Here is a 19,324-nt window from a genome sequence, read left to right on the forward strand (position 1 = left end):
AGACTCTTAACTATGGGAAGTGGGCTGGGGGTTGCCGGAGAGGAGGTGGGTGGGGGTTGGGAAGACTGGGTGGTAAGCACTAGGGAGGGCGTGTGATGTGGTGAGCACTGGGTGTTAAAAGCAACTGATGAATTATTGAACACTACATCTGAAACTAATGATGACTAATATGTTGACTAATTGAATTTATTTATTTATTTTAAGATTTATTTATTTACTTGACGGAGAGAGACATAGCGAGAGAGGGAACACAAGCAGGGGGAGTAGGAGAAGGAGAAGCAGGCTTCCAGCTGAGTGGGGAGCCCGATGCAGGGCTCAATCCCAGGACCCTGGGATTATGACCTGAGCTGAAGGCAGATGCTTAACTACTGAGCCATCCAGGCGCCCTGGCTAATTAAATTTAAATAAAATAAATAGAAAATAAAATCCATTGGAGCAATGGAAAAAAAAAAAGGAAAGTCTATAAGCAAGTAGCAGGGTGTTTGCCAGAAACAAATGTATAGGGTCAGGATTCAAGACCCTGGAGACTGGTAAGATCTAAGCAAAAGTCGCTTGAAATTGGGATCTAGCTACCACAATTACAGGATACAGGCCACAACAAGTCAATTTTCCAGAACAGAACTAAGAATGACTTATTATAGAATTCTGATCTAAAGTACCTTAATTCTTTATAAGTAGGGTCATGATGACACTGACAGTTTAGGGAGAGAAGATGACTTAGCTTGGGGAGAGGAATGATACAGAGACAGACACTGATATTTCGCTATAATATTAACTTCTGCAATACTGGAATCCAAGTGATAAGAATCACAAACAACTCACTGGTTATAGTGAATAGTATGTTAAAAAGAAATTGAAGTTTTCTGGGTTTATCCAATAACTCATCTCTTATTTTCCAAATGCTATATTGCTTCTCATATATAATTTGTATTCTTTAAAAAACACAGTTCTTCATTGTCCAAAGCTCTACTGTTTGCTTTTAGCATCTATATTATACATATTGAAATTATCCTTAAGTTATATTAAGAAAATGTTCTCTATCACATAGTGATATTGAGTTTGCTATTCAACATGAACATAAGGGTTTTTTTCATGTTGTATCAATATGTAAATTTTAATAATATGTCTACAAATGATTACATTTTCCTTATATTTTATTCCTTTAATAAGTACTTGTTTTATACTGTTTGAATGCATAATTCTATGTTATGATATATTGAATTATAAAATAGAGATGTGATTTCTAGCCCCCAAAGGCAACATTATATAAAAAATAGCATTCAAATTCAAAACTATGTATGAATAACTAATATTATATAAATTGACCTGGGAAGATTGGCAGTATGACCATATAAAATTGCTTACACACAAATGAGTATAAATACAAAATAATAACCTATTAATAACATTATTCATAAGAAGTTTATAAAGCTAAAAATTCTTGTGGAAGGAGAAATAATAGCACTTATTACCATAAGGAAAACTTCCTTAATTGGAAAATAGATGAATATATGTTCAGTGCAGAAAATCTCAAAGAAAGGACAGAAAGAATGGTTATGTTTATTTAAAATTAAATTCATTAAAATTAATTTCATTTTTCTGTTCCTTAAAGAATCATAAACCCATCAAATATATTCACTTTATTATGATATTTTTTCAGAATAACACTGATTTTGATATATAATTAGATACATAGAAGGAATTAAATTATTTTATAGATCACACATAGTAGCAGTATGGACTAGTCCTTAAATTATTAAGAATTATTTATCAAAACAAACTAAATGAAATTAAATAATTTTGAACTAATTCTCTTTCAATTAAATTTATTTAACATTTTACTATTCTTTTCAAAAAAAAAATACTGGATCTCAGGCATCCTTTTTTATTCAGTTGAAAATACACTGCAACAAAAGAGAGTAATATACCTAAAACATAAATTTTTTTCATCTAGTCATTCTCTTGATAAAGAATATTCAATGGTCCCTTCATTGCCCATTAAGTAGAACCCAGAGGTGATGGGCATTTAATCTTAAAGTTTTATCGACCTTAGAGGTCATCTTGTCTGAGAGCCTACTTAATGTATATATCACCTCTGCATTTCATCAACACAAAGGGTGAAGTCAGGGGAGTTAATTTGCATCTGGGTGGTGATCATGGCTCTAATCTCAGGGTGACTGGGGGCTGTCAAAGGCTCTATTTACATAAAACCAGCTCTTGGCACTTGAATGATGCCACTACACTGTAGCAGAAAGAACTTGGGGATTCTGGAATTAAATAAAACTCTACTTAAATCCCAGGTTTTAAGCAATTACACACTGAGACTGAATACATGCATGCATGCTAAACTCTTCTTTAATTCTTTCTGTGCATACAGCCTGATTGAATTTCTCAGCTTCTTTGTAAGTTACAGGTAACCAAGAGACTAATTTCAAATCAACCTGAGTGAGAATGATTTGCACTGCTTTCAGGTCTTAAAACCACCCAAATATTATCTTCCACGTTTCTCCCCATTCATTCATTGGCTGAACGCAAAGGACTTTCAGGCTATACAGGAGAGAAAAGCTACACTATAAGCCTGGACTTTCAGGCTATACAGGAGAGAAAGGACTTTCAGGCTATACAGGAAAGAAAAGCTTCACTATAAGCCTGGGTCTCTACATGATCTAGAAACTGCCTGACAATTAAGAACATCATTTTTTAATTTTACTTCATTATAAATATATTTATAATTATGTACTTAATTATAAATAAATTACAATAAGTGTTGTGTTTGCTATGGAAACTAGTGTCATTTTCATTAATGCAGTTGTAATGTGAATATACCACCTAAATATGGTTATTATAACATTAAATAGTCCATGTATTGCTAAGAGTAAGCATAATAATGCTCAACTTTATGCTTTATAACTTTTTACTGTTTGTTCCCAGAAATTCCGTCAACCTGGCCAGGTTCAAGACTATGGTATATAATAAACCAAGTTTACTAATCCTCCCATATTAAGACATTTTAAATCTTTTAAAAATCATCATTGTTATTTTCTTCTGTTTCACAAGAATACTTTTAATTTCTTTTTTCTTTTTAATTTATTTGAGAGAGAGAAAGAAAGAAAGAGGGAGTAGCAGAGGGAGAGGGAGAAGCAGGCTCCCGACTGAGCAGGGAGTCTGACATGACAGAGGGCGCCATCCCAGGACCCTGAGCTCATAACCTGAGCTGAAGGCAGACGCTTAACCAACTGAGCCACCCAGGAGCCCCCCCCTTTTTTTAATCATTAATTTATTTCTTTGAGATAGAGCAGGAGAGAGAGAGAGGGAGGGGAGGAAAATTTCTTAACCTTCCCTTGTATACTGTTATCATTAGCCTGAAATTCTACCTGGAATATCCATTTATAAAGCAAGGATTAGTTGGTCCTCAAATATATGCTATGTGCAATATTCTAAGAGCACCAGGGATATAAAGATAAAAAAAAAAAACCTGTAAATCAAAGTCTACTATAAAAGGCAATATAAACAGATATGATACTTATATAACATGGGCTATAGTAAACATACAGTTCAGTTTTTAGTATCATAAACAATATAATTGTCCAGATATACTCTGAACTTTGTAGAGTATGATCAAGGTATCATTTCCTTTAGGACATGATATTTATAGCATTCACTCAGTCACACAATAAATAAATACTCAGTGAGCATCTTCCAAGTGACAGGCACTGGTAGTATTTAGAATAAATACATACTGTTCATGCCTTTATGGGGCTCATTGGTTAATTAAGAGATTACTGAATGAATAAAACAGCCTAAGGAATGTCAATAGAGTTTTGACACATATTTTAATCCCTTGTTCTTTTCTTCCCCTTTCCTCTATCTCTTCTGGCCATAAAATAATTCTCTAACATCTCTATAGTTTTATGCACCACTAGCTCACAGAATCAGTGAGACCCAGGTACTCCAGCACAGTTTAAGCTTATTAGCATTGCAACTGCCACCAAAATATAGAATTTGTCTTGTCAAATGGTTGGACCGTAGGACAATGAGAATAAAAATGAAAGACTTAGCTATAATAGATTTTTAATAAATAGTTGACATGATTTGGTGGCAGCAGGACAAAAGAGAAGTAGCAAAAATGATTCTGATTTTGAAGCATGAAAAATATTGTTATCATTAATACAAAGAGTGAAGTGAGGAAATAATCTGCATATAGGTGGTAATGATGGCTTTGGGGTCTGATTTGGACAACCAGAAGGAAACATTTAGAAAGCAGCTCTAAAAAATGGTTTTGAAACAAGGAACATCTGATAACTAAAGTACTGAAGTGACATATCAAGACAAACTATAGAAAACGGAGGTTAATAACTACAAATCATTTCATCCAAATAAGCGATTAAGTGGGACAGTATTCAAATCTTTGTACTTCTCTAACTTAGGGTGATATACCTAGGGGTCCTAGATGGAGGTGTGCCTTTACCCAACCAGAGCATACATGCTGCAGAAGTTAACTATATTGTTGTTAAATATTTAAGAATAAATTATCAGTCTGTGGTCAATCAGGAAAACAAAACTATTCTAAGTATTTCACAAAAAATGATTTAATATAGGGTATTAAGTATTTACAAGACCATTCAATGCGTTGTAGGAGTGAAGGTTATTAGCTCTGCAGTATCTGGACACTAAAAGTCACAGCTGTTATAATAATAAGGCAGGAGGTTCACTGGGGAAAGCCACAGGTTGATGCAAAATTTCTATCTGCTGAAACCGGTACATATACCTTTTACTATCAGAGTAAATAGTCTTCCATTCTCATTGGTGGAATCAATGCTGACAAAGGAGTTGGATCATTTAGACTTTTAGCTCTGTGTTATAGCACAGAGAGCAGGAATAGAACTAAATACCAAATAGGAAATCTGGTACAGCAGCATTAGTTTGTTGGCTATTGAAGGCTATGTTTCAAAGAAGATGTGGTTCAATATGGTTGATTGACCAAAGTGCGAGCTGAATAACTCCATTTTACCTCTTTACCCTAGTAGTGATCAGGTTTGTGAAAGCCAACACAGGAATCTCTAAAAGTTTAATTTTATAACAAGGTATTTAGTCAATTGATTATGAAGGAAGATGTAATAAGAACAGGAATTTTTAGTGGTTATTAGTTCAATAGGTTACTCCGCACTAGATTATATGTTCCTTGTGAGTAGGGAGCTTCTCACTTTTGATCATAAGTTCACATGAGCCAAATGGAGAATAATAAAAAGATGGCTTTTAAGGTTTTATTCATGTTATTTATCTTTATGAAAGACCTTTTCCTTCTCTGCAAATATTTTTTTAAAGATTTTATTTATTTATTTGACAGAGAGAGATAGTGAGAGAGGGAACACAAGCAGGGGGAGCTGGAGAGAGAGAAGCAGGCTCCTTGCTGAGCAGGGAGCCCGACGCGGGGGCTCGATCCCAGGGATCTCAGGACCCTGGGATCATGACCTGAGTCAAAGGCAGATGCTTAATGACCGAGCCACCCAGGCACCCCTCTGCAAATATTTCTTAATATAAATATTTAATAAATAAAATTATGTAATAAATATAATTAAAAAGTGTTTAATAAATAAAAGTGTTTTCTTAATAAAAATAAGTATTAATAATTGCATAAATCAATAGCAAAATGGAAACTCAGGGTCAAAATAGTGAACCTAGAGGGGATAATCCCTAAAAGGATTATTGAATCATCAAAGAAAAATGGATTTGTTTTTTGTATAGTTTTTAAGTATAGTGTATCATGTTTTATCATACACTATTTGAAAAACTAGGAACAGTATATTCATTCACCAGACAACTTGAATCAGAAAGCTCAATTAGGGGCACCTGGGCAGCTCAGTCGATTAAGCATCTTCTGCCTTTGGTTCAGGTCATGATCCCAGGGTCCTGGGATTGAGCCTCGCGTCGGGCTCCCTGCTCAGCAGGGAGCCTGCTTCTCCCTCTCCCATTCCCCCTGCTTGTGCTTGCTCTCTCTTTCTCTCTGTCAAATAAATAATCTTTAAAAATTAAAAAAAAGAAATCTCAATTAAATTTAGAAATTTAATTGAGAACACTCAAAATTCAATTTAAACTTTAGGAGCAGTGTCCATTAATAGGGGATCTATTAAATAAATTACATGCTGTTAATAGTTAGCCATTAAAATAAATAATGTTAATAGCATGAGAAACATTCACTAAGTGTTTACTTTGTGGAAAACAGTTTGCTAAGTGCTTTATTTGCATGAACTCTATAAATAATTTATTAGGAATAGTAATAGTATTTTATTGTATAAATTTATAATATAATAAAATCTCTTAAAATAGAGATACTTCTGTAGAGAAAAAAGTAATACCAAATAAGCTTTTGATGGAAGGTTAGACAACATTAATTATTTTACAGCCATTTGATATGAATACTGGGATGTCCTCATTCCATGCAAATGGAAGTTTTTAATTATATGCAGAATATATGTACTAAGACCATTTTGTTAATTATTTTTACTGAAAACTCTACATACATTATCAATTACATATTCCCTTATAGGAGAAAATTATTACTTACAATAAGCTCACAGTAAACATTAAATATATATCATAAAAACTAAAACAAAGAGTCATTCATGCCTATTACATTCCTCAGTTTTTCCAACTTACAAATGCTTAAGTAATTCTCAGCATACTTAGGATCCGCTAGATCAAATATTGATTCCTATTATAAAGAGAAATCATTTCAAAATATAATTATGATGAAAAATGAGAATTTTGGAATTTTATTCTACATAGATTTCTATAAACAATGGTATGACATCAACTTCACTAGAAGACAGCTTACGTTTAAAGCCATCATATCTTTCTATACTTTCCTTCTTTTGCATCCTTAATTACTTGTATGATAACTCTTTGCCACATACCTAAGAGTCCCAAAAGACTTATTCTAATGGTCCTCATCTGCAACCTTGAACATATATAACATCTTACGCTTACTGTAAATAGCCAAACCACCTACTTTGTAGGTTCAGAGACAACAAATCAATGCATGATAAATTATACCATTCTACTTTTGACTAAAAAACAGGAGGTTAAGGTGTTTCTCATTATTGCTACCAAGAAAAAAAAGAAAACTTTCTCCCTTTGAAAACAGATGTTGGTTTCTCTTCTTGACAGAATATAAGTTTGTCTACAGAAGGCATCCAAGGCATTCTTAAACATAGAAATTTTTGGGTTTTTTTTTTTTGTTTGTTTTGTTTTTTTTAAGATTTTATTTATTTATTTGAGAGAGAGAATGAGATATAGAGACAGCATGAGAGTGGGGAGGGTCAGAGGGAGAAGCAGACTCCCTGCCGAGCAGGAAACCCGATGCGGGACTTGATCCTAGGACTCCAGGATCATGACCTGAGCCAGAGGCAGTTGCTTAACCAACTGAGCCACCCAGGCGTCCCGGCATCCAAGGCATTCTTAGTACAGTTTTTTCACAATAATCTAATCAGTCCTTTAAAAAATAAATATAAGAAAAAACTTTATATGTATTCTCTATAAGAAGTATTTAAACCATTTCGTATATCTACAGAGAGTTGAGTAGAGAGTATATTAGGTACAGAGACTTGAGTCCTATTTTGTGGTTCTTATAAGGCAGATAGACATAAATGTGAATAAATATATCACAAAGTACTGTGCATCTGCCATAGTACAGGAACAAATATAGAAAATATTAGCAGTTAATTATAATGGAGTCCCCATGGTGGTAGTGGATGGTGGGCAAGGACGCTGAGAACAGAGTGTAAATGAGGGGGGAAAAGTTATGGATGAAATGGAATTTAAACTTGGTCTTGATAAATGAGAAGAATTATAGTAAATAGATGGATTATAAAAGCAATCCATGTCGATTGAATATGATGGGTGAGGTCTGAATATTCCCATGTATATAACTTAATTAGAGAACAGAAATTGAAGCATATAAAAGCATCAGGATAGGAACTTAAATATGGGTGTAGCTTTTGACAACTGAGTGCCAAAATAAAGCATTCACAATGGACTTTGTAAGTAAGAAAGAGAAATTAAAGGATTCTGAGGAGGAAACCCGACTTGCAAGAGAAGATGGGAAGTCTACTAGAATTTGTAGGAATGATGTTGCAAGACAATTTTGATAGTCTAGGTAAGAACATGTAAAGCCCTGAACTGGGGGGAACTAGCTATAACAGAAGCCTGATAGCTATTGGTATAACTCTAGCACTTGGCTATGTGAATTTCCCCAGAAACATATCCCAAAACAAACATGCTAAAGAAAATCATATGTTATAGGGAAGGCCAGCAAAAGAAATTATGTGCATTTGTATGTATAATTTTTTCTTTTGTTTTGGATGCTACTTTTTTTTTTTACACTATGGAAATTATCAACTTCTGTGCACCATAAAAAGGTAAAAAGACAAACATAGTTTGGGCTTAATTTACAAATTAACATACATACCAAAAATCATCAAGGACATCTGTGTGTGATACTTCCCCCACTTAATGTGTCAAAAAGACCACCTAGCCTCTTAAGAATGTGCCTGCAAAAGACAGAGAGGAAAATGTTCTCATCAAGAATGTTTTTTTCTTTTTCCTACAGCAACATTAATTACATTGTCAGCTAGAGCCAAAGAATGAGATAGGCAGAGGTAATCTGATTCTCATCTTGTTTAAACTTGTCAGTTCTAAAATGAAGTCAAGAGTTAGTCAGGGAAAATGGAGAAGGTCTCCTTCCTCATTGAGAGATAAATGGGAAGTCCAACTCCTGAATTTTTTTTTTTTAAAGGAGGGTCACTCTCCAAAAGACAACTGTCTCTTTTCAAAAGTATTACTAATTCAGCCCTTCACATGACAGCCTCCCAGAGGCAGAGAGTGATGTTTTATATCAGGAGACACTCCCATCTTCAGCATAGCTATGCATCATCTGTTGTGCCTTTGACCCTCTGCTAAAAGAAAATGTAACTCTAAAGTGCTTAGGAGCTGCCAAGACTTACAAATTTTTAAGTTGAATTTTTGCTTCAACTCAGTGTTCTTACTTCCTAGCTCTGCTCTTTCATGTGGCCTGCTAGGCAACTCTGAAGAGAAGCCGATTTCAATAAGCATTTATTTGTTATAATTCTGACTCACAAAATGATCTTTGAGATTATATACAATATTATTATATTTTATTATATGTTATGTTATGTTATAATATAATAATCTCCAGAGGAGAGAAAGGAAGAGAGGGAAACCTGCAAGAAGAACAAAAATGAAGTATGAATGAGTAGATTACTCAGGGATGGGAAGGTTAGAGAGTATCATATATAGACGTGAAATAAGGGGCTGAGAGGACAAGATGCATGTGATTTGCACCAAGGATCAAAATATTCTGAATGTGCCACGTAGTATAGGGAGTTTAAATATAGATCCTATTCAGTCAACACATTTTTTTCCTTCTGAGTTGTGAATCTCCAGCCCCCCTTCAAGTTGTGTATCCCTAACCTTTTTTCCCCAAATAAAGCCTTTTATTTCTTCCAGTGTTAAATGAGTGGAATGAAAAGAAAAAGGTCTTTTTTTTAATTTCTCATTTCCCAAACAGATTTGTTATTCCAAAGAAAGTAAATAGATTCAAATAATTACTTACTGAAATTATCTGGGACAATGCTTTAAAAAACCCAATGTGTGAATGATTTTATTGTTGAGATTAATATAGTTCACCAAATTCCACCCACTATTCCACACTGCTCTGATTGCTCACATGAATCTTTTAATTAGATAAGTTTTTAAAGTGTGTTCTTAAAAGAATCTGGTTTAAATGTCGATTTTTTAAAGAGAAGCTTAGATACATGAGTATTGACTTTATGGGAAAAAAAAAAAATCACTTGAATCAAGACATAAGGTTTGTTCTATTCACCAATGTTGTGCCTACAACTTTGACAAAACATTCCAATGAGACCCAAAAGGTTAACACTTCCTAAATTCAGGTTATCTCCACATGGGCTGGGAGATAACAATTTCTCCAGTATCTTCTTCATAACCTGAATCTTAAAGGTCAGTTAATGATGGCAAATGGATAGTGGGAAAAAAGCAACAAAAACAAAACCAACAAAAAAGTTTTACTGTCAATTAAAAAAAAAAAATAACCAGCCCATATAAGTAACAAAGAATCCCGATTTTTAAAAAGAAAGTGCATTTACCAATTTTTTTTCTAATCTCTTTAAAGTTTTTCAATAGTTCTAAATTAAATCCCTTTCACCCATATCTCTTTATCCATCAGAAAATCCGAAGGGTATTTGGATTCAGACATCCATTGCACCAAAGATCTTTCATTACACAGCACAAACAAGCACTTTTATTGAACAAGAACCCAATTACTTAAGCTAGCTTCGGGTTTCATTCTACCCTGTGGCATCTACTTTGACAGAAGCCTACTAATCTCTTCTGATGGACATTGCTACATATCAGTCCTGATACACAGAGATGATTTCTAACCTTCTTGTAGAGAACCACTGATTAAATAAACTGAGATGCCCATCTCAGCTTCCTTGGACCGATGAATAACAATGAGAAAGACTTCAGGCAGACATGGACCCTTTCCTCCACTGTATAAGGCACCAGCAGAGAAAGAGTTGAAAAAAGGAAGTATCTACTCTAAGAAAATGACCAGCGTTTATCAAAGTCCTGTACTGACATTGTCTGAGATTCTCTCCAGTTTGTTTCTGCTCTTTAAATGACTGTCATACTTCCCACATTTTGCTACAAGAGAAGAAAATCAATTCCATAAGGTTCTTATACCTTTGCGACTACCATTCTTGTTTTCAAACTTATTGATAAACAATGTTAATAACTTGACTTTTATGTCAGTAATTCTCAACACTAAATGCACATTAGAATTATCTAAGAACTTTTAAGAGAGCCTGACACCCATCCCTACAGATTCTGATTTAATTCATCAGGATTGGAACCTGAGCATTATTTTTTTTTTTTAAAGTTCTCCAGATGGGAAAACAAAAAAGGAAAAAAAAAAAAGTTCTCCAGATGATTGTAATATAAAGCTAAAGTTGAGAAGCATCACTTGATGTAAATAGCAACAAACAAATTTGTTAATTTTTATATTAGAATTTTGAAGAGCTGTTAGGAACCATTTAGTCTAGCTTCAGTTACAATGCAGGAATATTTTAAAGAAAAGCCTCTGAAAAGCTACATTAATGAATACATTGTTACCTCATGGCAGTCTATCTCTTTGGTTTCCTTTTAATATTAAATCTTTAGAAAAAGTCCCCAAGATACTTCAAAGTATCCATGTATAAGACTGCTCATGACAACAATGTTCATATTAATAAGCTCAATAATATCCAATAATAAAGAATTGGAGATACAGAGAGAGAGAGAGAGAGATGGGCCCACCCAACATAAATGAGAATAGGGAGAATACCTTCAGTGTAAAATATTTTAAGGATGTACCTATGTTCATGTATGTACACTTATATACATAATACCTTTTTAAAGAATATGGTAAAGATTGGTTTCTAGAATTATAAGGTTAGGCTCTTATTTTTAGTTTACACCTTTTAAATTATTTCTGTATCTAATCATTTGTAGGAACTGCTTTCATGTATTTCAACTAGCAGAGGTTATTTGGATATTGGGATAACAAACCATTTGTGTCTCCTTTTTTAAAGTTTTCAGTATTTTCCCAATACTGATATGAAATTAGCTACCCACACTTTTTCTTGTGCTACCATTTAGAGCTAATGAAGTTCTACATGATGGCCTGTTGGCTATTTGAAAGAAAACAATAATGTTTTCCCTTAGTGGGGGAAACTCATTTCAATTCTTCTTCATATTCTTTTAAAGATTGTGTATTGTGTGCTTAACATTAATGTGCTGGTATTAAAGGATATGAACATAATTTCACCGATTTCTGCCATGAAGAAGCTCATATTCAGTCAAGGAGATAAAAATAAGAACAAAAATTAAAAATTAAAATATAGTAATTTCATTGCAAGTTTATTTATAAACAAAGGAAACAAACGCATACAGGGGAGTCTATTCTTTCAAGATGGTGGGCAAGTCTATTCTTCCAAGATACAAGGAGAGTAAAGTTGGTAAATAGGAATGGAATACTTTTATAAAAATTTACTTTTCAAGTTAACAGCATTTTTATGTGTTATTTTAATTCACTTTTAGAACAGTACCAGATATTATTATTCCCAGTTTATAAATGCATAAATGGAAGCTCATGATATAATGGCTTTAAGATCCTTTTCGTCTCTGAACATGCTGTGATTCATCAATGTTGCTCTACAATAGCCAAGAATTAAAGATATCTTCTAAATGTGGTCTGATCAGTGCAGAGGCAAGGGACTCTAACAGGTCCATTGATTTTAGGACTAACACCTCTGATAATTTGTTTTAGAGTGAAGAGAGTGGGAGGGGGGAAAAAGATCAAAGGAGATGGGTATATGGAGGAATAAGCAGCTAAGCCTGCCTGGAAGAGTCAGTGATAGCTTCAGAGAGGACATAGGGTTGGCTCAAACTGAGATTTGAAAGGCAAGGTATAGTATTATACCTTGCTATATATATATATAATGTATATATATATATATATAGTATTATACCTTGCTAGCAAGTATTATACCTTGCTATATATATATATAATGTACATATATATATATATATAGCCAGGGAGGCAAAGAGTGGGCTTTTCATTCTAGGCACAGGGAGTAACACAACCAGAAACACTGTCTGTGTAGGCACTAAGGATGCTTTCATGCTGCATAAAGTTACAAGGACAGGAAAAAAGGGACAAATGGAAGTGAGGTTAGAAAGGTAGATAGAAGAATGACATTATCTTGGGGATTTGGATATGATTTTACAGGCAATTGATCAACAAAATAATAATATATTTTATGTCCTGGAAAATAACTGTGTATTCACTAGAAGTTAAAAAGGAATAAAAACATGTATAATAGAGATGCTCTCAGCTAAAATAAAACATCCACATCAATATCAGTAGTTTTTAAGTTAAAAAGCCACTTTATTACTTTTGTAATTTTTACTCCCTGTCAGGAACACAGTCACACACTTTTGTGAGAAACAATGGTCCTCTTCATTAAGTTATGTGTGATAGAGAAGAGTCAAGAGGTGCCTCACATGACTGCTTGTGGTTAGGATCACTTTCAAATTTATTTTGGCATAGTATTTCCATCAGAATATTATAAGTCAGTTAATAAAAAAAACATGTCAAACTTCTATTAGAGGTCATTTATTGCAGGTTATTTACTATGATTTCTTTGCTTCCAATTTCTTGTCAAATGAAAAGCCATATCTTAGCTTCTGCCGAACAATTTTGAGCTTTAGCTTCTATAGTATAGATGTCTACCACATATTCTAAAATTGGGATCCCTACTGGGAACAACAGGAAACCATGGTAAGGAAAGAAAATACACAGAAATATGTATGAAAAGAGAATTTTTTCTCTCTTAGTTTTAATGTTCTTTAAGACAGCATGCTGGTTTCCTCTGATGTGAGAACATTCCTCAAAAGACATTAAATTTAGAGTCTTTAAACAATATTCTGTTCTATGAAATTCTTATAAAACATCCACTGTTGAGATTTAAAAAATATGGGTTAATAAGTAGTTTCAGACAATAATAGAACAAAGCTACTTATTTCATATTTGGAATATGAGACTAAATGTTTTTGTGAGATCCAATGTTAGGGATTACACTGGTTATTTTTACTTGATAGAAGTATAATTTATGGCATCTGTATGTAGATTAATTGTGATTGTTTCATGTTTTATTGTCAAATTTCCTTTGCTAATAAAGCCATAGATAATGAAGCTGGCAGAAGAGATCATTTTCTAGAGTTTTCAAGGTCAATATGTCAATTAAGCTCTGTGGGCTAATTCATTAGTACTGGAAAAAAATGAACATGCTGAGCAACAGGATATTGCACGTCTGGGATATCAACCATCTGTATTGACTTAGGACAGCCTCAAGTTCTCTCTTTTTTTAAGAGATTTAGAGAGGCAAATTACTTTTTCATTAATTTGACAAAGATGAGACTTTTTAAAACTTAAAATATAGGTTCAAAGATGCTGCATCATATAAATCAGTGAACCATGATACACATATTGAGCCAAATTCTCCAAGTACATAAGTTTTGCGTGTCATTTAGCAGCAGCATGAATTTGTTGCATTCATTCAACAAAGATTTATAATTTACTGAATGTGTACTCTGCACAAAGTTCTATGTTAGCCATGCAGGAGGGGAGGAAAAAAAAAGAGGTATCCACAGTCTTCAGTCTCAAATACCCTACAGAGACAGATATTGAACAATTAAGTACATAGTTGTTAATTATAGCTGCCATAAGTGTCACAAAGGGAAAGCTGTGCAAAATGTGAGAGCATACAACTGTTATCACATAGTAGCTTCAAAATGAGAAAAACATGTGGTCTGAACATATTCATGGAATAATTTATAGATATTAATTTAATAATTAAATATAATTGAATAAGTATTTATTGAGAAACTACTGTATTCCATTCATTCTGTTGGGGTTAAGGATATAAGGAAGTCATACAATGTAACTGGGGAAACAGACATAGGCACAGAAAACTGCTAAAAGCTATAGATATGAGTGGCCCTTGAGGTTAAAAAAAATAATACTTTGGAGAGAGGACTCATTCATTCATTCTTAAAGTATTTATTGAATACTTATCATCTTTCCAACATGGTGCTTGGTGTTAGGGATATATGTCAATAAAATATAACCCCTGTCTGTAAAGGACTCACTTTCTAGTGAGTCTAACCCAAGGTGGTTTTCCCCTCAGGGGACATATGGCAAAGTCTGGAGACATTTTTCTTTGTCACAAATGAGGAGAGGACGCTACTGTCATCTACTAGATAGAAGCCAGAGGTACTGTTAAACATCCTACAATAAAAAGATCCGTAGCCCCCATGATGAATAATTAAACATCCCCAAATGCCAATAATGCCAAGATAGATAAACCCTTGAGAGTCACAGAAAAATAAGTAATCAATTACAAATCAGTAGTGTTAGTGATGAATGGGGCTATGCTTTAAAAGACTGAGGAAAGTGAAGGATAGACTGTGACATGTCAAGGAGAGTAGGCAAGAAAACTCATTTGACTTGGTTACAGTATTATGGCAAATCATGGTGAGATACTGGAAATAAAGATAGCAAGGCTGATAAAGAATGGATATGAGAGGGTATTTGAGAGATAAAATAAATATGAAGTTATCCAGCAATTATATGATGAAAGTTTGGGAGGAGAAAGAGTTGAAGTAGATGGAAGAGTCAATGATTTCCTTAACATTTGTTTCATTTAGGTGGTAGGTTAGATGGTGTTAACATTCACATATACTGGAATGAAGGAAAAAGACAAAGTTTTAAAACTTTAATATATTAATAACTATGACAAAAAATATTTATATGTTATATGTCAGACAGTGTGCTAGTCACAGCAAACTGTTAAATTTGTCATAACCCTTGATAGGGAGATAGAGCTATTTAAAGTAAGTACTGTTACCCCTAGATTTAAGACAGGGTAAGAGGTTAAATAAATTGTTCAAAGTCACATTGCTTATTAGTGGCACTATCCAGACTCCAACTGAGATTTTTCTTCTAAAGCCTATGTTGTCAAACTCTATGCTTTATTTGATAAGGAGAGATTATAGACAATCCAGGTAGAGTTTTCACAGTTTGGATCCAGTTTGCCTGGGTTCTTCAGAAAGCAAAAGCTGGCATAAAAGCTTGTATACTACCAGTTTATTAGGGAAGACAATTCCAGAGAAGCAGAAATGAAGAGAAATTTGGGTGAGTCAAGGACATAGGGAGAGCAAATATTCAATATTAAGTTAAACACACTTGATCTCTTGATCGTAAGACAGTCTTCAAAGAGGGCATTCGAACAGTTGCATTTCACTATAGTCCATGTGGAGGATGAAAGGGAGAATATTCACTAACTCTCAACAACATTAAATGTTTGCTCAAAAAGCTTTAACTCTCCTGCCCTTCCTAGGTTGCTCATGCAAAGCTACCAAGTGGGCCTCAGTGGCAACAGAGATATCTTGGGACAGGATGCAAGAAAGATTCAGCAGGAACGGAAGATAAGGCACTGATGAGTTGTGCATTACACAATCACAAGGAAGCTAATACAAAATAAGAAACCAAGACCTTGAGACAAGTACGACTGGGAACTATGCAACGGTGTGTAAGAAATAGCTGATATATCTGGTCTCTAAATATTATCAGCTTTGTTGTTCTCTTAAGTTATTTTCCCTTCTGGTGTCTTAATTTCTACAAAATGGAGAAAATCATAGTATCTATCCAGGAGTGTTGTGGGGATTAAAAGTTTTAATATATATCAATCATTTAAAATAGTAACAACATAAGCACCAAATGCACTTATCATTTGTTACTGACATCATCACCATCACTGTTGTTGAGAAGGAGACAATCGGCCCCTTAATATCCAGCAACTGGCTGACTCTAACAGCAAGGCCTGGGTATTGTTAGGAGCTGGCCCTGGCACTCACAGCTAAGAATATAATGTTCTCTTGTTGAATATAAACAATCTCACAGAAAACATGAGGACCCATCAATGTCTCTTTGTGACCATGATGAAGTGAGACAAACAAAAAATTCATCAAATAGGGAGTATAAGAGTCAACACTCCAAAGAGTATTTGAGGAAATGGGTAAAATAGAAGACAGATTACATTGGGCAAATTGATGAGTAGGAGATGGGGAAATCAGTCACTTTTAAAGTATGAATGTGAATAGGACAGAGATGGAAATTTAACTTGAGGGAAATGTAAGGTTGCAGGAGAGATTACTTATGACAGGGAAAAGTAAACATTTTAGTTTGCTTTAAGAAAGGGTCTGTGGAAAAGAAGGGTTTGAAGATCCAAGAAAGTAAGGAGAAATTTGATGAATTTAGTTCCTAGAGTACATAGAAGAAAGAGATATCAAGAACATGGTTGGAGAACTAACCCTGAAAAGGAAAAGGTATTTCATTCTCTGAAATTGGAGGAGAAAAGGTAGATAAATCCTAGTATTGCTGAATGTGAAGGATCTGTGATAGACGGTAAAGGAGGGAGGCAGTAAGAAATTTTATCACTGTTGACTTGTTTTCTCAGTTAGGAAATAATCCAAGACATCTGTTGAGGGTAAGTGTTAGTAGCCTTCCCACCTCCAAATGCCGCACGCCTACCCTCTCCCCCAGGTGAATCTTTACACCTAATCATGGTGTTGCCAAGATTCACTTCTGGTACTTTGTGTCTCAGCTGAAGATGGAAGTCTTCAGGGGAAATTGTCTACTGTGGACAGGTGTTCAAGAACTCCACCTTGTGGATGAAGAACTTCAGCACCTGACTGCACTATGAGTCTGGCAGTGGCACCCACAACATGTACTGAGAAGACCAGAATCTGACCACTGCTGGAGCTGTCACCTAGTGCTACCGACACCTGGCCGCCTGGCACCGTATCCAGTCCCACTCGATCCAGATCATGATGGTGGAGGAGACTGCAGCTAGCAACTACCCACTGGCAGCCAAGCAGTTCTATGACTCCAAGATCAAGTTCCCACTGCCCTGCTGGGTCCTGAGTTGCCAACACAAGCCATGCTTTACCACCAAGAGGCCCAACATCTTCTTTTACATGTAGGGCCTCCCTGTCCCTAGGTCTGCCCAAATAAACTCTTTGGGAAAACCAGGGGAAAAAGAGAGAGAGAGCAGTTAAGTCAGAAGATTCTATATTCATAACCTTAATGGACCTGATCAGCAAGGCTAGTAATTTTCTCTAGAAGTCCTCAGCAGCTGAGATGAAGAGAAGACAAATCAAATGCTTGAATTGATTCCTGTTCTCAGTGGCAAGTTTTCTGGGGTGGAAGGTTAGTTAAGAGGAACAAAGGAATAAAACGTCTGAAGAGAACCTAGTTGAAATGAGCGATGAATGTGTCCAGGCTCAATAACAGGTAAGCAAAGCCAGCTACAGACTGACTTACTAATGGAGCTCAAAGTTCTAGCTCACGGGAGCTGCAGGATGGAGAAGGAAGGTGGAAATGCAGGGCGGGGAGGAGGGATGACGGCTAGGGTCAGTAGCAGTGCCAGTGAGGGAATTGGAAGGTTGAAAGGATAGATGGTTTCAGATAAAGAGTTTAAGATTTTGGAAACTGAATAGTTGTAAAGGATAGTGAGATGCATACAATAATTTAGAAATCTGTCCTTGAAGTTGGGCAGGGGTGTGGAGGGAAGTAACTAGAGAAGAGTTCCAAGACCCTAGCTGCCAAAAAAGGTATTAAATGTTAATGAGACAAATTTTGAAAAAATTACCAAATATTAGTTATTCTATTTTCTCAGGGAAATAAGATTCCTAGTATATCATAAAAAGAAAGAAGAAAAAGAAAACCCCTTTAATGTTTCATATTATAATTCAGAAAATTTACTCTATTGTATAATAACAGTTTCATTAAACTGCAGTGAGAATTATTTTTACAGAATGCTCATATGCTACATATAAACATTATGAATAAATTGCTGGTATCTACTGATACAACTTTAAAACAGATTTAAAAAGCTACATTGTTAAAAGAATGGTATATAATTCTTATGCTGCTTTTCTATGTATGAAATTCTTAATAGGAAAAGTAACTGGATAAATCTGGTGACCCTTGTAAATATTTGGTTCTTACACTGAAGCTTTACTTAGCCCTGAAAAGAAATTCAGTAGTCTCACTCTTGCTGAAATTTTAAAGAATGACTCATTACACCTAATTGTTCTTCCAGAATGCCTGGCTGTTACAGGTGATTTAGTAGGGCAGAAAATAAAACATACCCATATTTTACTTGGTACAAATAAGACTGTAATCTCTGTCTGTATTATGAAATATTAAATCCCATTCCCACGGGGAAAAGTTACCTGATTACATCCCTGAAAAAATACATGTGGGTTAATTCTTAACATCTTAACTTTGCTAACATTTAGTAAGACCTTATTTTAAGGTTTGTCTTTTTCCTGCTGCCGATCATAGACACTAGGAAAATAATCAGAATCATTAAGATAAGATGGCAAAGAAATGCCTTAAAAAAATACTTAAGTAGGATATATTGAAAAAAAAAAAAACGTGTTATCTGGGCATTCTTAACTGTGGTATGTAGAATATTCTTTTACAAAAATTAAGTGATTTTGAGTGGTGTTTACAACTAACAGATAGGGAAAGTCAACATTTTTTAATTTAATTTTTCTTCTGGAATCCCCAGGCAATATCATAACCGACTCATTTAACTCATCTGAATTAGTTTTT

General features: G+C 34.5%; 1 pseudogene; it reads left to right on the top strand.

The window, feature by feature from the left end:
- Positions 1-8,097: 8,097 nt before the first annotated feature.
- Positions 8,098-17,685, top strand: LOC113928506 (annotated as a pseudogene).
- The last annotated feature ends 1,639 nt before the right edge of the window (positions 17,686-19,324 follow it).

Source organism: Zalophus californianus, chromosome 5 (genome assembly GCF_009762305.2).
Source record: "Zalophus californianus isolate mZalCal1 chromosome 5, mZalCal1.pri.v2, whole genome shotgun sequence".
In the NCBI taxonomy this organism is placed as follows: Eukaryota; Metazoa; Chordata; class Mammalia; order Carnivora; family Otariidae; genus Zalophus; species Zalophus californianus.